This window comes from Prorops nasuta, unplaced genomic scaffold (assembly GCF_024137725.1).
Source record: "Prorops nasuta isolate Cenicafe-Biocafe unplaced genomic scaffold, Cenicafe_Pnas_1.2 PNAS00037, whole genome shotgun sequence".
Taxonomy (NCBI): Eukaryota; Metazoa; Arthropoda; class Insecta; order Hymenoptera; family Bethylidae; genus Prorops; species Prorops nasuta.
Window position 1 is genome coordinate 1,408,723 of NW_027116834.1, and position 12,619 is coordinate 1,421,341.

Here is a 12,619-nt window from a genome sequence, read left to right on the forward strand (position 1 = left end):
ACTAGGGTAACTCACTTGCCGCCAGAGAGTTCATATAAAGGGGCTAGGGTAACTCACTTGGGGTCAGGAATTACTTATAAAGGGGCTATGGTAACTCACTTGGGGTCAGGGAGTACTACTATGGGACTGGGGTAACTCACTTGCGGTCAGATAGTACATATAAAGTGGCTAGGATAACTCACTTGGGGTCAGGGAGTACTTCTAAGGGACTAGGGTAACTCACTTGGGGTCAGGGAATACTTATAAAGGGGCTAGGGTAACTCACTTGCGGTCAGAGAGTACATATAAAAAGGCCAGGATGACTCACATGGGGTCAGGGAGTACTTTTATGTGACTAGGGTAACTCACTTGCTGTCAGAGAGTACATATAAAGGGGCAAGGATAACTCACTTGGGGTCAGGGAGTACTTATATAGGGGCTATGGTAACTCACTTGGGGTCAGGGAGTACTTCTATGTGACTAGGGTAACTCACTTGGGGCCAGGGAGTACTTCTATGGGACTAGGGTAACTCACTTGGGGTCAGGGAGTACTTCTATGGGACTAGGGTAACTCACATGGGGTCAGGGAGTACTTATATAGGGGCTATGGTAACTCACTTGGGGTCAGGGAGCACTTCTATGTGACTAGGGTAACTCACTTGGGGTCAGGGAGTACTTCTATGTGGCTAGGGTAACTCACTTGGGGTCAGGGAGTACTTCTATGGGACTAGGGTAACTCACTTGGGATCAGGGAGTACTTATATAGGGGCTATGGTAACTCACTTGGGGTCAGGGAGTACTTCTATGTGACTAGGGTAACACACTTGGGGTCAGGGAGTTCTTCTATGGGACTAGGGTAACTCACTTGGGGTCAGGGAGTACTTATATAGAGGCTAGGGTAACTCACTTGGGGTCGGGGAGTACTTCTATGTGACTAGGGTAACTCACTTGGAGTCAGGGAGTACTTCTATGTGACTAGAGTAACTCACTTGGGGTCAGGGAGTACTTCTATGGGACTAGGGTAACTCACTTGGGGTCAGGGAGTACTTATAAAGGGGCTAGGGTAACTCGCTTTGGGTCAAGGTGTATTTATATTGGACTAGGCTAACTCACTTGGTGTCTTGGAGTACTTATATGGGACTAGGGTAAATCACTTGGGGTCAGGGAGTACTTCTATAGGACTAGGGTAACTCACTTGCGGTCAGAGAGTACATATAAAAGGGCCAGGATAACTCACATGGGGTCAGGGAGTACTTTTATGTGACTAGGGTAACTCACTTGCTGTCAGAGAGTACATATAAAGGGGCCAGGATAACTCACATGGGGTCAGGGAGTACTTTTATGTGACTAGGGTAACTCACTTGCTGTCAGAGAGTACATATAAAGGGGCCACGATAACTCACTTGGGGTCAGGGAGTACTTATATAGGGACTATGGTAACTCACTTGGGGTCAGGGAGTACTTCTATGTGACTAGGGTAACTCACTTGGGGTCATGGAGTACATCTATGGGACTAGGGTAACTCACTTGGGGTCAGGGAGTACTTCTATGGGACTAGGGTAACTCACTTGGGGTCAGGGAGTACTTATATAGGGGCTATGGTAACTCACTTGGGGTCAGGGAGTATTTCTATGTGACTAGTGTAACGCACTTGGGGTCAGGGAGTACTTCTATGGGACTAGGGTAACTCACTTGGGGTCAGGGAGTACTTCTATGGGACTAGGGTAACTCACTTGGGGTCAGGGAGTACTTATATAGGGGCTATGGTAACTCACTTGGGGTCAGGGAGTACTTCTATGTGACTAGGGTAACTCACTTGGGGTCAGGGAGTACTTCTATGGGACTAGGGTAACTCACTTGGGGTCAGGGAGTACTTCTATGGGACTAGGGTAACTCACTTGGGGTCAGGGAGTACTTATATAGGGGCTATGGTAACTCACTTGGGGTCAGGGAGTACTTCTATGTGACTAGGGTAACTCACTTGGGGTCAGGGAGTACTTCTATGTGACTAGGGTAACTCACTTGGGGTCAGGGAGTACTTCTATGGGACTAGGGTAACTCACTTGGGGTCAGGGAGTACTTATATAGGGGCTATGGTAACTCACTTGGGGTCAGGGAGTACTTCTATGTGACTAGGGTAACTCACTTGGGGTCAGGGAGTACTTCTATGGGACTAGGGTAACTCAGTTGGGGTCAGGGAGTACTTATATAGGGGCTAGGGTAACTCACTTGGGGTCGGGGAGTACTTCTATGTGACTAGGGTAACTCACTTGGGGTCAGGGAGTACTTCTATGGGGCTAGGATATCTCACTTGCGGTCAGAGAGTACATATAAAGGGACTAGGATAACTCACTTGGGGTCAGGAAGTACTTATAAAGGTGCTATGGGAACTCACTTGGGGTCAGGGAGTACTTATATGGGACTAGGGTAATACACTTGGGGTCAGGGAGTACTTCTATGGAAATAGGGTAACACACTTGGGGTCAGGGAATACTTCTATGGGACTGGGGTAATACACTTGGGGTCTGGGAGTACTTATATGGGACTAGGGTACCTCACTTGGGGTCAGGGAGTACTTATAAAGGGGCTAGGGTAACTCACTTGCAGTCAGAGAGTACATAAAAAGGGGCTAGTATAACTCACTTGGGGTCAGGGAGTACTTATAAAGGGGCTATGGTAACTCACTTTGTGTCAGGGAGTACTTATATGAGACTAGGGTAACACACTTGGGGTCAGGAAGTACTTCTATGGGAATAGGGTAACTCACTTGTGGTCTGGGAGTACATATAAAGGGGCTAGGATAACTCACTTGGGGTCAGGGAGTACTTATATGGGACTAGGGTAACACACTTGGGGTCAGGGAGTACTTCTATCGAAATAGGGTAACACACTTGGGGTCAGGGAATACCTCTATGTGACTAGGGTAACTCACTTGGGGTCAGGGAGTACTTCTATGGGACTGGGGTAACTCACTTGGGGTCTGGGAGTACTTATATGGGACTAGTGTAACTCACTTGGGGTCAGGGAGTAGTTATAAGGGACTAGGGTAACTCACTTGGGGTCTGAGAGTATTTATACAGGGGCTAGGATAACTCACTTGCGGTCAGAGAGTACATATAAAGGGGATAGGATAACTCACTTGGGGTCAGGGAGTACTTATAAAGGAGCTATGGTAACTCACTTGGGGTCAGGGAGTACTTATATGAGACTTGGGTAACTCACTTGCCGCCAGAGAGTACATATAAAGTGGCTAGGGTAACACGTTTTGGGTCAGGGAGTACTTATATAGGACTAGGGTAACAAACTTGGGGTCAGGGAGAACTTCTATGGAACTAGGATAACTCTCTTGGGGTCAGGGAGAACTTCTATGTGACTAGGGTAACACACTTGGGGTCAGGGAGTACTTCTATGGGACAAGGGTAACTCACTTGGGATCTGGGAGTACTTATGTGGGACTAGGGTAATTCATTTGTGGTCAGGGAGTACTTTTAAAGGGGCTAGGGTAACTCACTTTGGGTCAAGGAGTACTTATATTGGACTAGGGTAACTCACTTGCCGCCAGAGAGTTCATATAAAGGGGCTAGGGTAACTCACTTGGGGTCAGGAATTACTTATAAAGGGGCTATGGTAACTCACTTGGGGTCAGGGAGTACTACTATGGGACTGGGGTAACTCACTTGCGGTCAGATAGTACATATAAAGTGGCTAGGATAACTCACTTGGGGTCAGGGAGTACTTCTAAGGGACTAGGGTAACTCACTTGGGGTCAGGGAATACTTATAAAGGGGCTAGGGTAACTCACTTGCGGTCAGAGAGTACATATAAAAAGGCCAGGATGACTCACATGGGGTCAGGGAGTACTTTTATGTGACTAGGGTAACTCACTTGCTGTCAGAGAGTACATATAAAGGGGCAAGGATAACTCACTTGGGGTCAGGGAGTACTTATATAGGGGCTATGGTAACTCACTTGGGGTCAGGGAGTACTTCTATGTGACTAGGGTAACTCACTTGGGGCCAGGGAGTACTTCTATGGGACTAGGGTAACTCACTTGGGGTCAGGGAGTACTTCTATGGGACTAGGGTAACTCACATGGGGTCAGGGAGTACTTATATAGGGGCTATGGTAACTCACTTGGGGTCAGGGAGCACTTCTATGTGACTAGGGTAACTCACTTGGGGTCAGGGAGTACTTCTATGTGGCTAGGGTAACTCACTTGGGGTCAGGGAGTACTTCTATGGGACTAGGGTAACTCACTTGGGATCAGGGAGTACTTATATAGGGGCTATGGTAACTCACTTGGGGTCAGGGAGTACTTCTATGTGACTAGGGTAACACACTTGGGGTCAGGGAGTTCTTCTATGGGACTAGGGTAACTCACTTGGGGTCAGGGAGTACTTATATAGAGGCTAGGGTAACTCACTTGGGGTCGGGGAGTACTTCTATGTGACTAGGGTAACTCACTTGGAGTCAGGGAGTACTTCTATGTGACTAGAGTAACTCACTTGGGGTCAGGGAGTACTTCTATGGGACTAGGGTAACTCACTTGGGATCAGGGAGTACTTATAAAGGGGCTAGGGTAACTCGCTATGGGTCAAGGTGTACTTATATTGGACTAGGCTAACTCACTTGGTGTCTTGGAGTACTTATATGGGACTAGGGTAAATCACTTGGGGTCAGGGAGTACATCTATAGGACTAGGGTAACTCACTTGCGGTCAGAGAGTACATATAAAAGGGCCAGGATAACTCACATGGGGTCAGGGAGTACTTTTATGTGACTAGGGTAACTCACTTGCTGTCAGAGAGTACATATAAAGGGGCCACGATAACTCACTTGGGGTCAGGGAGTACTTATATAGGACTAGGGTAACTCACTTGCGGTCAGAGAGTACATATAAAAGGGCCAGGATAACTCACATGGGGTCAGGGAGTACTTTTATGTGACTAGGGTAACTCACTTGCTGTCAGAGAGTACATATAAAGGGGCCACGATAACTCACTTGGGGTCAGGGAGTACTTATATAGGGACTATGGTAACTCACTTGGGGTCAGGGAGTACTTCTATGTGACTAGGGTAACTCACTTGGGGTCATGGAGTACATCTATGGGACTAGGGTAACTCACTTGGGGTCAGGGAGTACTTCTATGGGACTAGGGTAACTCACTTGGGGTCAGGGAGTACTTATATAGGGGCTATGGTAACTCACTTGGGGTCAGGGAGTACTTCTATGTGACTAGTGTAACGCACTTGGGGTCAGGGAGTACTTCTATGGGACTAGGGTAACTCACTTGGGGTCAGGGAGTACTTCTATGGGACTAGGGTAACTCACTTGGGGTCAGGGAGTACTTATATAGGGGCTATGGTAACTCACTTGGGGTCAGGGAGTACTTCTATGTGACTAGGGTAACTCACTTGGGGTCAGGGAGTACTTCTATGGGACTAGGGTAACTCACTTGGGGTCAGGGAGTACTTCTATGGGACTAGGGTAACTCACTTGGGGTCAGGGAGTACTTATATAGGGGCTATGGTAACTCACTTGGGGTCAGGGAGTACTTCTATGTGACTAGGGTAACTCACTTGGGGTCAGGGAGTACTTCTATGTGACTAGGGTAACTCACTTGGGGTCAGGGAGTACTTCTATGGGACTAGGGTAACTCACTTGGGGTCAGGGAGTACTTATATAGGGGCTATGGTAACTCACTTGGGGTCAGGGAGTACTTCTATGTGACTAGGGTAACTCACTTGGGGTCAGGGAGTACTTCTATGGGACTAGGGTAACTCAGTTGGGGTCAGGGAGTACTTATATAGGGGCTAGGGTAACTCACTTGGGGTCGGGGAGTACTTCTATGTGACTAGGGTAACTCACTTGGGGTCAGGGAGTACTTCTATGGGGCTAGGATATCTCACTTGCGGTCAGAGAGTACATATAAAGGGACTAGGATAACTCACTTGGTGTCTTGGAGTACTTATATGGGACTAGGGTAAATCACTTGGGGTCAGGGAGTACATCTATAGGACTAGGGTAACTCACTTGCGGTCAGAGAGTACATATAAAAGGGCCAGGATAACTCACATGGGGTCAGGGAGTACTTTTATGTGACTAGGGTAACTCACTTGCTGTCAGAGAGTACATATAAAGGGGCCACGATAACTCACTTGGGGTCAGGGAGTACTTATATAGGACTAGGGTAACTCACTTGCGGTCAGAGAGTACATATAAAAGGGCCAGGATAACTCACATGGGGTCAGGGAGTACTTTTATGTGACTAGGGTAACTCACTTGCTGTCAGAGAGTACATATAAAGGGGCCACGATAACTCACTTGGGGTCAGGGAGTACTTATATAGGGACTATGGTAACTCACTTGGGGTCAGGGAGTACTTCTATGTGACTAGGGTAACTCACTTGGGGTCATGGAGTACATCTATGGGACTAGGGTAACTCACTTGGGGTCAGGGAGTACTTCTATGGGACTAGGGTAACTCACTTGGGGTCAGGGAGTACTTATATAGGGGCTATGGTAACTCACTTGGGGTCAGGGAGTACTTCTATGTGACTAGTGTAACGCACTTGGGGTCAGGGAGTACTTCTATGGGACTAGGGTAACTCACTTGGGGTCAGGGAGTACTTCTATGGGACTAGGGTAACTCACTTGGGGTCAGGGAGTACTTATATAGGGGCTATGGTAACTCACTTGGGGTCAGGGAGTACTTCTATGTGACTAGGGTAACTCACTTGGGGTCAGGGAGTACTTCTATGGGACTAGGGTAACTCACTTGGGGTCAGGGAGTACTTCTATGGGACTAGGGTAACTCACTTGGGGTCAGGGAGTACTTATATAGGGGCTATGGTAACTCACTTGGGGTCAGGGAGTACTTCTATGTGACTAGGGTAACTCACTTGGGGTCAGGGAGTACTTCTATGTGACTAGGGTAACTCACTTGGGGTCAGGGAGTACTTCTATGGGACTAGGGTAACTCACTTGGGGTCAGGGAGTACTTATATAGGGGCTATGGTAACTCACTTGGGGTCAGGGAGTACTTCTATGTGACTAGGGTAACTCACTTGGGGTCAGGGAGTACTTCTATGGGACTAGGGTAACTCAGTTGGGGTCAGGGAGTACTTATATAGGGGCTAGGGTAACTCACTTGGGGTCGGGGAGTACTTCTATGTGACTAGGGTAACTCACTTGGGGTCAGGGAGTACTTCTATGGGGCTAGGATATCTCACTTGCGGTCAGAGAGTACATATAAAGGGACTAGGATAACTCACTTGGGGTCAGGAAGTACTTATAAAGGTGCTATGGGAACTCACTTGGGGTCAGGGAGTACTTATATGGGACTAGGGTAATACACTTGGGGTCAGGGACTACTTCTATGGAAATAGGGTAACACACTTGGGGTCAGGGAATACTTCTATGGGACTGGGGTAATACACTTGGGGTCTGGGAGTACTTATATGGGACTAGGGTACCTCACTTGGGGTCAGGGAGTACTTATAAAGGGGCTAGGGTAACTCACTTGCAGTCAGAGAGTACATAAAAAGGGGCTAGTATAACTCACTTGGGGTCAGGGAGTACTTATAAAGGGGCTATGGTAACTCACTTTGTGTCAGGGAGTACTTATATGAGACTAGGGTAACACACTTGGGGTCAGGAAGTACTTCTATGGGAATAGGGTAACTCACTTGGGGCATGGGAGTACATATAAAGCGTCTAGGGTAACTCACTTGGAGTCTGGGAGTACATATGAAGGGGCTAGGATAACTCACTTGCGGTCAGAGAGTGCATATAAAGGTGCTAGGGTAACTCACTTGGGGTCAGGGAGTACTTATAAAGGGGCTATGGTAACTCACTTTGGGTCAGGGAGTACTTATATGGGACTAGTGTAACTCACTTGGGGTCAGGGAGTAGTTATAATGGACTAGGGTAACTCACTTGGGGTCTGAGAGTATTTATACAGGGGCTAGGATAACTCACTTGCGGTCAGAGAGTACATATAAAGGGGATAGGATAACTCACTTGGGGTCAGGGAGTACTTATAAAGGAGCTATGGTAACTCACTTGGGGTCAGGGAGTACTTATATGAGACTTGGGTAACTCACTTGCCGCCAGAGAGTACATATAAAGTGGCTAGGGTAACACGTTTTGGGTTAGGGAGTACTTATATAGGACTAGGGTAACAAACTTGGGGTCAGGGAGAACTTCTATGGAACTAGGATAACTCTCTTGGGGTCAGGGAGAACTTCTATGTGACTAGGGTAACACACTTGGGGTCAGGGAGTACTTCTATGGGACAAGGGTAACTCACTTGGGATCTGGGAGTACTTATGTGGGACTAGGGTAATTCATTTGTGGTCAGGGAGTACTTTTAAAGGGGCTAGGGTAACTCACTTTGGGTCAAGGAGTACTTATATTGGACTAGGGTAACTCACATGCCGCCAGAGAGTTCATATAAAGGGGCTAGGGTAACTCACTTGGTGTCTTGGAGTACTTATATGGGACTAGGGTAAATCACTTGGGGTCAGGGAGTACATCTATAGGACTAGGGTAACTCACTTGCGGTCAGAGAGTACATATAAAAGGGCCAGGATAACTCACATGGGGTCAGGGAGTACTTTTATGTGACTAGGGTAACTCACTTGCTGTCAGAGAGTACATATAAAGGGGCCACGATAACTCACTTGGGGTCAGGGAGTACTTATATAGGACTAGGGTAACTCACTTGCGGTCAGAGAGTACATATAAAAGGGCCAGGATAACTCACATGGGGTCAGGGAGTACTTTTATGTGACTAGGGTAACTCACTTGCTGTCAGAGAGTACATATAAAGGGGCCACGATAACTCACTTGGGGTCAGGGAGTACTTATATAGGGACTATGGTAACTCACTTGGGGTCAGGGAGTACTTCTATGTGACTAGGGTAACTCACTTGGGGTCATGGAGTACATCTATGGGACTAGGGTAACTCACTTGGGGTCAGGGAGTACTTCTATGGGACTAGGGTAACTCACTTGGGGTCAGGGAGTACTTATATAGGGGCTATGGTAACTCACTTGGGGTCAGGGAGTACTTCTATGTGACTAGTGTAACGCACTTGGGGTCAGGGAGTACTTCTATGGGACTAGGGTAACTCACTTGGGGTCAGGGAGTACTTCTATGGGACTAGGGTAACTCACTTGGGGTCAGGGAGTACTTATATAGGGGCTATGGTAACTCACTTGGGGTCAGGGAGTACTTCTATGTGACTAGGGTAACTCACTTGGGGTCAGGGAGTACTTCTATGGGACTAGGGTAACTCACTTGGGGTCAGGGAGTACTTCTATGGGACTAGGGTAACTCACTTGGGGTCAGGGAGTACTTATATAGGGGCTATGGTAACTCACTTGGGGTCAGGGAGTACTTCTATGTGACTAGGGTAACTCACTTGGGGTCAGGGAGTACTTCTATGTGACTAGGGTAACTCACTTGGGGTCAGGGAGTACTTCTATGGGACTAGGGTAACTCACTTGGGGTCAGGGAGTACTTATATAGGGGCTATGGTAACTCACTTGGGGTCAGGGAGTACTTCTATGTGACTAGGGTAACTCACTTGGGGTCAGGGAGTACTTCTATGGGACTAGGGTAACTCAGTTGGGGTCAGGGAGTACTTATATAGGGGCTAGGGTAACTCACTTGGGGTCGGGGAGTACTTCTATGTGACTAGGGTAACTCACTTGGGGTCAGGGAGTACTTCTATGGGGCTAGGATATCTCACTTGCGGTCAGAGAGTACATATAAAGGGACTAGGATAACTCACTTGGGGTCAGGAAGTACTTATAAAGGTGCTATGGGAACTCACTTGGGGTCAGGGAGTACTTATATGGGACTAGGGTAATACACTTGGGGTCAGGGACTACTTCTATGGAAATAGGGTAACACACTTGGGGTCAGGGAATACTTCTATGGGACTGGGGTAATACACTTGGGGTCTGGGAGTACTTATATGGGACTAGGGTACCTCACTTGGGGTCAGGGAGTACTTATAAAGGGGCTAGGGTAACTCACTTGCAGTCAGAGAGTACATAAAAAGGGGCTAGTATAACTCACTTGGGGTCAGGGAGTACTTATAAAGGGGCTATGGTAACTCACTTTGTGTCAGGGAGTACTTATATGAGACTAGGGTAACACACTTGGGGTCAGGAAGTACTTCTATGGGAATAGGGTAACTCACTTGGGGCATGGGAGTACATATAAAGCGTCTAGGGTAACTCACTTGGAGTCTGGGAGTACATATGAAGGGGCTAGGATAACTCACTTGCGGTCAGAGAGTGCATATAAAGGTGCTAGGGTAACTCACTTGGGGTCAGGGAGTACTTATAAAGGGGCTATGGTAACTCACTTTGGGTCAGGGAGTACTTATATTGGACTAGGGTAACTCAGTTGGGGTCAGGGAGTAGTACTGTGGGACTAGGGTAACTCACTTGCTGTCAGAGAGTAGATATAAAGGGGCTAGGATAACTCACTTGGGGTCAGGGAGTACTTCTATGTGACTAGGGTAACTCACTTGGGGTCAGGGAGTGCTTATATGGGGGCTAGGGTAACTCACTTTGGGTCAAGCAGTACTTATATGGGACTAGGGTAACTCAGTTGGGGTCAGGGAGTAGTACTATGGGACTAGGGTAACTCACTTGCTGTCAGAGAGTACATATATAGGGTCTAGGATAACTCACTTGGGGTGAGGGAGTACTTTTGTGGGTCTAGGGTAACTCGCTTGGGGTCAGGGAGTACTTATATGGGACCAGGGTAACTCACATGGGGCCAAGGTGTACTTATAAAGGGGCTAGAGTAACTCACTTGTGGTCAGGGAGTAGTTATAAGGGACTAGGGTAACTCACTTGGGGTCTGGGAGTACATATAAAGGGGTTAGGATAACTGACTTGTGGTTAGAGAGTACATATAAAGAGGCTAGGATAACTCACTTGGGGTCAGGGAGTACTTATAAAGGGGCTATGGTAACTCACTAGGGGTCACGGAGTACTTATATGGGACTAGGGTAACTCACTTGCGGTCAGAGAGTACATATAAAGGGGATAGGATAACTCACTTGCAGTCAGAGAGTACATATAAAGGGGCTAGGATAACTCACTTGGGGTCAGGGAGTACTTATAAAGGGGATATGGTAACTCACTTGGTGTCAGGGAGTACTTATAAAGGGGCTATGGTAACTCACTTGGGGTCAGGGAGTACTTCTATGGGACTAGGGTAACTCACTTGGGGTCTGGGAGTATTTATATGGGACTAGGGTAACTCACTTGGTGTCTTTGACTACTTATTAGGACCAGGGTAACACACTTGGGGCCAGGGTGTAATTATTAAAGGGCTAGGGTAACTCACTTGGGGTCAGGGAGTACTTATAAGGGACTATGGTAACTCACTTGGGGTCTGGCAGTACATATAAAGTGGCTAGGATAACTCACTTGCCGTCAGACTGTACATATAAAGAGGCTAGGATAACTCACTTGGGGTCAGGGAGTACTTCTATGTGATTAGGGTAACTCACTGAGGGTCAGGGAGTACTTCTAAGGGACTAGGGTAACTCACTTGGGGTCAGGGAGTACTTATATAGGGGCAATGGTAACTCACTTTGGGTCAAGCAGTACTTATATGGGACTAGGGTAACTCACTTGGGGTCAGGGAGTACTTATAAAGGGGCTAGGGTAACTCACCTTGGGTCAAGGAGTACTTACATTGGTCTAGGCTAACTCACTTTGTGTCTGGGAGTACTTATTTGTGACCAGGGTAACTCACTTTGGGACAGGGTGTACTTATTAAAGGGCTAGGGTAACTCACTTTGGGTCAGGGAGTACTTCTATGTGACTAGGGTAAATCACTTGGGGTCAGGGAGTACTTATATGGGACTAGGGTAAATCACTTGCGGTCAGAGGGATCATATAAAGGGGCTAGGACAACACATTTTGGGTCAGGGAGTACTTATATGGGACTAGGGTAACAAACTTGGGGTCAGGGAGTCCTTCTATGGAACTAGGATAACTCTCTTGGGGTTAGGGAGTACTTCTATGTGACTAGGGTAACACACTTGGGGTCAGAGAGAACTTATATGGGACTAGGGTAACTCACTTCGGGTCTGGGAGTACATATAAAGAGGCTAGGATAACTCACTTGGGGTCAGGGAGTACTTCTATGTGACTAGGGTAACTGACTGAGGGTCAGGGAGTACTTCTAAGGAACTAGGGTAACTCACTTGGGGTCAGGGAGTACTTATATAGGGGCTAGGGTAACTCACTATGGGTCAAGCATTACTTATATGGGACGAGGGTATCTCACTTGGGGTCAGGGAGTACTACAATGGCACTAGGGTAACTCACTTGCGGTCAGAGAGTACATATAAAGGGGCTAGGATAACTCACTTGGGGTCAGGGAGTACTTATAAAGGGGCTATGGTAACTAACTTGGGGTCAGGGAGTACTACTATGGGACTAGGGTAACTCACTTGGGGTCAGGGAGTACTTATATGGGACCAGGGTAACTCACATGGGGCCAGGGTGTACTTATAAAGAGGCTAGGGTAACTCACTTGGGGTTAGGGAGTAGTTATAAGGGACTAGGGTAAATCACTTGGGGTCTGGGAGTACATAT